Source organism: Lucilia cuprina, chromosome 3 (genome assembly GCF_022045245.1).
Source record: "Lucilia cuprina isolate Lc7/37 chromosome 3, ASM2204524v1, whole genome shotgun sequence".
Lineage (NCBI taxonomy): Eukaryota > Metazoa > Arthropoda > Insecta > Diptera > Calliphoridae > Lucilia > Lucilia cuprina.
The window spans coordinates 9,150,228-9,158,539 of record NC_060951.1 but is presented as its reverse complement, the minus strand read 5'-3'; the positions used below and the strand labels follow the sequence as shown (position 1 = coordinate 9,158,539).

General features: G+C 29.2%; 1 long non-coding RNA gene across 1 annotated transcript in view; it reads left to right on the top strand.

Annotated features, from left to right (window-relative positions):
* The window catches only part of LOC124418772, a 30,448-nt gene that overhangs the window by 18,368 nt on the left and 3,768 nt on the right, over positions 1-8,312 (top strand). The gene's annotated exons all lie outside the window — the stretch shown is intronic.

Genomic DNA, 8,312 nt, shown 5'->3' with positions numbered 1-8,312 from the left:
ATCTATCTATCTATCTATCTATCTATCTATCTATCTATCTATCTATCTATCTATCTATCTATCTATCTATCTATCTATCTATCTATCTATCTATATATCTATCTTTATTTTTAAAATACTTTTATTTCTGCCCTCCTATCTACACTAATCAATTTACTATTAACTTTTTTGCAGTAGTTCAATTCGTACCATCAATGTTAAGTGTAAACATTGTTTGCCAAAAAAATATTGTCAATTTTTGTTTATTTACCCCCAGTTAACGGTTTTTTTCGTAAAACTTTAGAGTTGAATACAAAAAGAAATAAACTGTATTTGTTGTCGTTTTTAAATGATAATTATTTTGATTTTATTGGTCAATTAAGGTGTTTATGTTTCGGTTTTTTTTGTTTTTTGTGAATGCGGAAATTTTTAAAATTTTTTTTGTGTGCAGACATTTTGTTTTTTAAAAAGTTGTAAGTTGTATGAAAATGTTTTCAATATTTTTTTGAGGTCTTTAGAGCAGAGTTTTAATTGTGTATTAAAATTGTATGTTAATTTACATAAATATGTACACATGTGTATAATTCAATAATTTTTATTGAATATTATAAGGAACAATGGTACAAATTGTTTAAATCGTTTAAATTATTTAATTATTTATATCCAAATATCACTTCAAAATAACAGAGTTTTAAAAATTCCTCTTTAGAGACTTTTAATTCCCATTATCCCGCATACATATACTCCTAAACAATTCTTATGACAGTTTCGAGTTGACCAGCTTCTATGTAACTGAATGAACTAACACCTAAGGCACAAATGTATAAGCTAAGTAATAAGAATAGTTTTAAATGACGATGTTGTAACCGTATTAGGGGAAGGCACGAGGAGTAAAGCAGTCCTGAATACGACTTTACGCAGGGAGTGAATATTAGTAAAGTTGTTTTTTACACCTAGGCACCACATAAAGCATATAATCAATAAGACACATCGATGCGCATGCGCAGAGAAAAAACATGGTTCGACATGTTTCCACATGGTTATTATTACTATACTTGGCTCAGTATAAAAACATATAATTGACTATAATGAATTAGAACTGATCTAGATCTCAACTAGAACTGAACTAGAACTGAACTAGAACTGAACTAGAACTGAACTAGAACTGAACTAGAACTGAACTAGAACTGAACTAGAACTGAACTAGAACTGAACTAGAACTGAACTAGAACTGAACTAGAACTGAACTAGAACTGAACTAGAACTGAACTAGAACTGAACTACAACTGAACTAGAAAATTGAAAATTTATGAGTTTTTTTCTTAATTATTGGATTTGTAATTGTAGTTGTTATTTCATAAAACTTACCCGACCACACAGCTGAGCCAGGCATGGTTTGTGTTCCTTGTGTTACTTTATTGGACGTAATTTTTGCAATATTTTGAATTTTTTAGATATTTGACTAATTTTTTTTTGTAATTTTTCTAAAATTGTTTCAATTTAAATATTTCAACAATGAAATGCCTTTTTTAAAGATTTAAAAAAATCGTTAAGATTTTTTAATAAAATTTAACACTTTTGTAACTATTTTTTTATAATTTGCTTAATAATTTAATTTTCAAACATATTTTTTCCCATCAAACTGCTTTTAAATAATTCTAGAAGTTTTGTGTTGAAAAAGCAACATTTGGTTATGCTGTTCGTGGAAATATTTGAGACAACATGATTATGGTTTTTTTTTAATAAATTTGCAATATTTTTTTTAATATTTAAGTTGTTGTTTTTTTTTTTCTAGTAAATAATTTGTTTTATTTGATTTTTTTTATCTTTAACACTAATATGGCAGTTTATTTAGATATTTTTTTTTTGTTAAATTTTGTTTTTTTAACATTTTCCTAAGACTGTCTTAGAGATCACTGGCAAATGCTCTTCTTTAAACTTTTACTCTTTTAATTGAGAAAACTCTCTTTTTGAAGAAAGAAAAACACGTTTTTTTTTGAGGAAAAACTATTAATATTTTCACACAATTTCTTTAAAAGAAAAACTCTCTCTTGGTTTTGGTTTACAATGGCTTTAGTAAAACTCTCTTTAAAGAGATTTTTTAGAAAATTTTTTATAAATTTTTTATTGAACTTTTCAGTGTTTCTTTTCTAATTTATAATATTTTTTTTTTTAAATTTTCTTTAATTTTTTTATATATTTTTTACGAATTGTAATTTTCTGTCTGATTTTTACGTTTTATCGCCACAGCAGCAACCGCTGCAGTTAAACACTGAGCGAGCTTGCGAGCATTACTACTACTGCAACTTGTTTTTTATTTTTGTTGTTATTTTCTGCTGCTGTTGCTCGTACAATTTTTGTCTAAAACATACGAAAAAAAAATCTCAAAATTTATAAAAAAAACCAACATTCAACCAACTTTTAGTTTCATTTCAATTTCAGTTTCTTGCGAATTTCTTACAGCCAAAAACATCTCGTACCACTACCAGCACAAAGAACAACAAAACTACAGTTTACGCTCAAAAAAAAACCCCATACATTTTGCCGCATTTTGTTAGTGTTGGTAGTTGGTATAAAGCTCCCCAACCCTCACCCAATCCCAATCAAAACAAAAACAAAGTATATAAACATGTTTATAGACAGTTTTGCTGCTGCACTTTTATTGTTGCTTGCAGTTTTTCTGCAATCTGTTTCGTTAGCTTTTTCTCTTCAGCTGCATCTCTCTCTCTCTCACTCTCTCTCCGTCGTTTTAAGTTTATAAGAAAAAGGTTGTTTTACTTGTTTTTTTTCTTCTTTTTCTTCTACTGGCGAATGTGTTGGCAGGTTTCTCAATAAACAGATTTGACACCCTTTTTTTGTGAATTATATATGACAAATATGGGTTAAATTTTTTATTGACATATTGCTGCAATGAGAGAGTGTTGATATTTATGTTTGTGACAGTTTAGTTGTAGGCCAAATAAACATAAATTGTTCTAATCATATGGAGAACTTGAACATAATGTTTTCGATATTCAAAAAGGTCTCTTCGAGAAGTTAAAAGTTAGACCAACTTGGTGATAAACTTTCAAGTTCGAATCCTAAACAATTTGTAAGCAATTCGCTCGATATACGATCCTGCATTTTAAAACGCCGCGAAGGTTCTTTGAGTTATTGCAGTCCAAAACAAAGAATCAATTAGAAGTCGTTTAGGAATACAGTATAGCTTCAATCGCAAGCAACTTTCACGGAATTCCTTTTAAAAATGTCATTTTCCCAACGTAATCTCTAAAACGCTACTTAGTTTCTTTGGGTTATTGTAGTCTAGATATTATGACAGCGATCCAAAACATGGATTCAATTAACTGATAAACAAATATAGACCTATCACAAAGGGATCAATATAAGGAATCCATAATTGTCCCCAGTAATGTTCTAGGAGGACAGCCTCCCTAACCTAATCACAGTGCAACTTTGCACAATGTGTTTAGTCAACTCAATCCAAGTAACATTTAAACGGAATGGTCAGAACCAGTTAAAATTTTGAACCTTAGTGATTGAATTTTGACTTAAATCTTATCTTAAAGCAGTAGCGGAGCCAGCTCAAACGTTTGGAGGAGAATTTTTATACCCTACACCACTATAGTGGAAAGGGTATTATGCATTTGTGCTGATGTTTGTAACACCAAAAAATATTGGTTCTGCAGTATACCGATCGGCCCAGAATCACTTTCTGAATCGATTTAACAATGTCCGTCCGCCTGTCTTTGTGCCCACGAAAACCTTTTGCGCACGTTAAAGGTCGGAGGATAATTTGATGAAATTTGTCACATGCTCTTCTTTTTGTTCAAGAACGAACGCTATTGAATCATCGGGCCTTATTTGTCCCTAGTCCCCATACAAACTCCTCTGGTTCCGAACCTGACTTAAGGAATAGTTTCGTTGTGTAATCTTTAAATTTGAAGAAATATATTCCTGAATATTCTTCAAAATCGCCTAAGGACTAGAATGCATTACTTTTTAACTTTTTATCAAAATTAAGAAATTCTAAACATTTTAACCTTTGACCTTTGTAAGGAATAACTTACAACTTTATGTACAGAATTTTAGGAATACCTATATTCCATTAAACAGTTTTAAAACATATTCTAAAGCAGCTGACTTAAAATGAATAACTTATTATGAAAATTAAAGAAATTAAAAAAAAGTTGACCTTTGACCCTTTTTTTATAAATAAATGCAATTTTAAATAAAATCTTTAGATTTTCGAAAATATTTCTATAAAATTTCACTAATACTCTTTAAAGTCACATTGTTAGGCATCACTTTCTCTAAATAAAAATCTATTATACTATACAATTTGACCTTTGACCTTGATGAAAATACATAAGATCTCAATGTAAAATGTATATACTTTAAACATTTTAATTGAAAATCCTAAGCAAATGCTACAAATTTGATCATTTATACAAAATTATTCAAAGATGACCTTTGACCTTGCAGTAAAATATATAAAATTTTAAATATATTTTTCAGATTTCTGGCAATATTTCTATAAAGTTTTACTAATACTCTGGATAATCACATTGTTAAGAATTATTTTCTTTTTTAAGGGGAAATTTATAAAACTTTAAAAGTTAATCCTTGACCTCAAAATGTTATAGTTTGATATCAACATATAACCTTAAGACTTTAAGGAATATATCTTCAGAAAATTATAGATTAAATTCTGAAGATATTGCTTGAAATTGTTTAATTTATTATGAAATTTACAAAAATTAAACTTAGGTTAACCTTTGACCTATCGAAAATATTAATTACATATTATTTGATATCTTAAGACATCCGAGAAGATTTCTATAAAGTTTCACTTAGACTCTTTGATAATCACATTAGTAAGCATTACTTTCTCAAAACTTTAAAAGTTGACCCTTGACCTTGAAGCAAATATATCTTAATATATAATATTAAGGCTTTAGCAGATATATCTGTTTATAATACTAAATTCTTTTGACCTTAAAAGGTTATATTTTTCAAAACTTTTATCAATTTTTTCCAAATAAATCGATTACTATTCAAGAAGATTCTCTCTTTTAAGACTTTTTAAAGAGAAATACTTATTCCTTTTTTCAAAGTTATTCACAAACTTTAAAGCCTATAACTCGAAAATTTTCTAACCGATTTTTGATTTCTATAACGTTTTAGAAACATAATTCTGTATACTTGGGAATACTAAAGTAACTAGTTTCATATGTCATTATAATTCTATTAGAAAAGCTGTAATAATTTCCTTTATCCATTTCAAATGCATTCTCAAACTTTAAAGACCCACAAATTGAACATTATTGGGCCGATTTTTGATTTTGAATTTATTAGCAAGATAATAAGGTAAATTGCTATAACTACAACAAAATTTGTTAAATATCTTATTAGAATATGTTAACAGGGTTTAACATATTTACCAACAGCCAGAAGACAATTAGAGCGATATCAGGTGATCACAATAAATCTAAGACCGTATTAGATTGTAAGAAAGCTTTGAATAAATATTCTTCTATAGTGAAGGTTTACATCACATGGATACTGGGTCACTCGGGTGTTGTAGTTAACGAAAAGTCTACTGTATTAGTTTTGAAGGGAAGGGAGCTCGAGATAGTTAAACTGACGAAACAAATTGCTGAATTAAAAATATGGGTGAGAGCATAACATAAGGCCTCTTCAAATAATGAAATCATGGGTAGAACTAGATCGAGATCTCCTGATCTAATGGTGAGTACTCGGTATCAAATCTAAGTACTCTTTATTTCACTATTATTCATTTTTTCAAGTTGCCCACTTTTTTCAACCAAAACGGTAACATTAATAAAGAGTAACCATAATTAATAATGAGTACCCGGTACCTCAAACAGAGAAAGTCCACTTCTTCTCAAAACAGTAATGTAAATAAGGTGTGAACGTTACTAATATCAGTACCACGGTACCAGGTTTGAGTTCTCTGTCCAGTTCTTCGCAAATCTTTAACATACCTAAGGAGTAACCGTTAGTAATGGTGAGTAATCGTTACTAATGGTGAGTATTCGGTACCAAATCTAAGTATTCTTTACTTCACTATAATCCACTTTTTCAAGTTGACCGCTTCTTTCAATTAAAACAGTAACATTAATAAAGAGTAACCATAACTAATAATAAGTACCCGGTACCTCACTAGAACAAGAAAATCTGAGGTTAGTATGTTGATATCTATGATGAGTGGATGGATTAGTATCACGGACTCAGCTATACAACAGAGAACGTGCAGATTTAGACGAATGTAGAGGGAAGAGGACAGTAAAATTCTGGATTACTTTCTTTGCCACTGACAATCGTCGAAGTGAGATCCAATTAACTTGAAAGTGATATTGTTTCGAAAATAACATTCCTAACGAATACCGATTGAAAACTTCTTAGGAATTACGTACACAGAAGAGGTTTAAGGCTATAGCAGTTAACAAGATTAATAGGAGTCGCTGCAGCATAGTCCTGTGCCAGAGAATTTTGATGTGTTTTCCCCACAATTTAAGAGTAAAGTAAACATTTTAGTAACGTTTTAGAAATGTTTTTTTGTGCTGGTTTTTATTATGGAACTTGATGTTAAAACTGATTTTGTTTGAAATTTTTGAATATTTTTTTTATTATTTTTATAAATTTTGAATTATTCAAAAAAAAAAAAAAATTTTAAATATTTTCCACGTTTTTTTTTTTAATTTTTTAAAAATTTTGAAGCTTGTTTCAACTTTTTTCTTTAAAAAAATCACCTTATTTTTTAACACATTTTTTCTCTGAAATTTATTTAATTTTATTCAATTCTTTTTTTTATTTCAATTTAACGAAATACAATTTGTTATTTTTTTCAATTTTTTTGTTATTTTTAATATTTTTGTTTTATGTTTTGCCGCACGCACGTACATAAACCAAATTTTACACTCTACTATGTTGCATGATGCACTCTCGTATGTGTAAAAATACAAACGGAAATTGCAACTGACGACAGTCATCATTATCAACAATTTTGTTTTCCGAAACCGAAAAATGTATACGAAACAAAAAGCAACAACAACAGCAAACAAATTTCTATAATAAAAACTGAGAATTCTAGGCAAAAACTCTCAAACATTACGCATACACCTTTGCAGGTGGGGGAAGGGGAGGGAAGGTGAGAATCTACTCCAACGCTTTTTGTTGCAGTGTTCTGTAAAAGAAAACAACAACAAAATTATACAAAAACTGGTACAAATTGTATGCATTTTATAGAAGAAACGTAACATAAACAAACCAAATTTGTGAAGTGTGTGTATGTGTGTGTGTGTAAGAGACAAAGGTGTGAGAATGTTAGTAAAACACTGAGAAAGAGAGAACCAATAAAACAGTTAATTTATGAAAAAAGGAGCAGATTTTATTTAAGAAATAGTTATTTTTTTTCAAAAATTGTTAATTTGATTTATTAAAATTATAAAAAAATCATATAAAATTGTTGTAAAAAGTCTGAGAGAGAGAGAGAAAGCGAGAGAGTATCACAACATTTGCAGTATTTCTGTTATATATGTATGAAGGGTTACCATTGTATATTTCAGTTAAATTTTGGTGAACAAAAATTTGAAATTTTAAATAACGACCCAGTAAAGAAGGTGAGGGGGTGGAGGGAGGACACAATTCAGAGGGACACAGTAAATGTTGCCTTAGTGAAAGAAGTCAATCACCGTTCGAAGGTCAGTAGTTTATACAACACAAGAGTCCTTGGTTATGTTAGAAATGTTGATGAAGAAAGAAAAGAAAAAACTAGAACAAATACTATATATAAAGGATATTTTCTGTATTAACTGTACAGATACATATATATAATATATTTTGTTTTGTATGTGTATTTGTAGTAAGTACAAATTGAATGGTTTAAGTCATAAACAACATGACCTTACTCAATACGAACAGCAGTGATATAGACCATGTATATATTTTGAATAACAGCGTATTTTGATTGGAATGACAATACAATGGAGCGAAAAAGAAAATTACAAAAATAATGGAATCTAATAGAACAGGAAAATGTGTTTCCTGTAAACATTAGATAACTGTCTTAATCCATTAAGTTACTTCTGGTCTGGTATAACAGAGGTGGTGGGTTCGATTGCCACCTGAAGCACCATTTAAGTAGGGCACAACAGACCCGATTAGGACTTAGGTGTATTTCTGAGGATTAGATGTATAAAAATCTGTCTATGTATGTATGTATGTATGTATGTATGTATGTATGTATGTATGTATGTATGTATGTATGTATGTATGTATGTATGTATGTATGTATGTATGTATGTATGTAT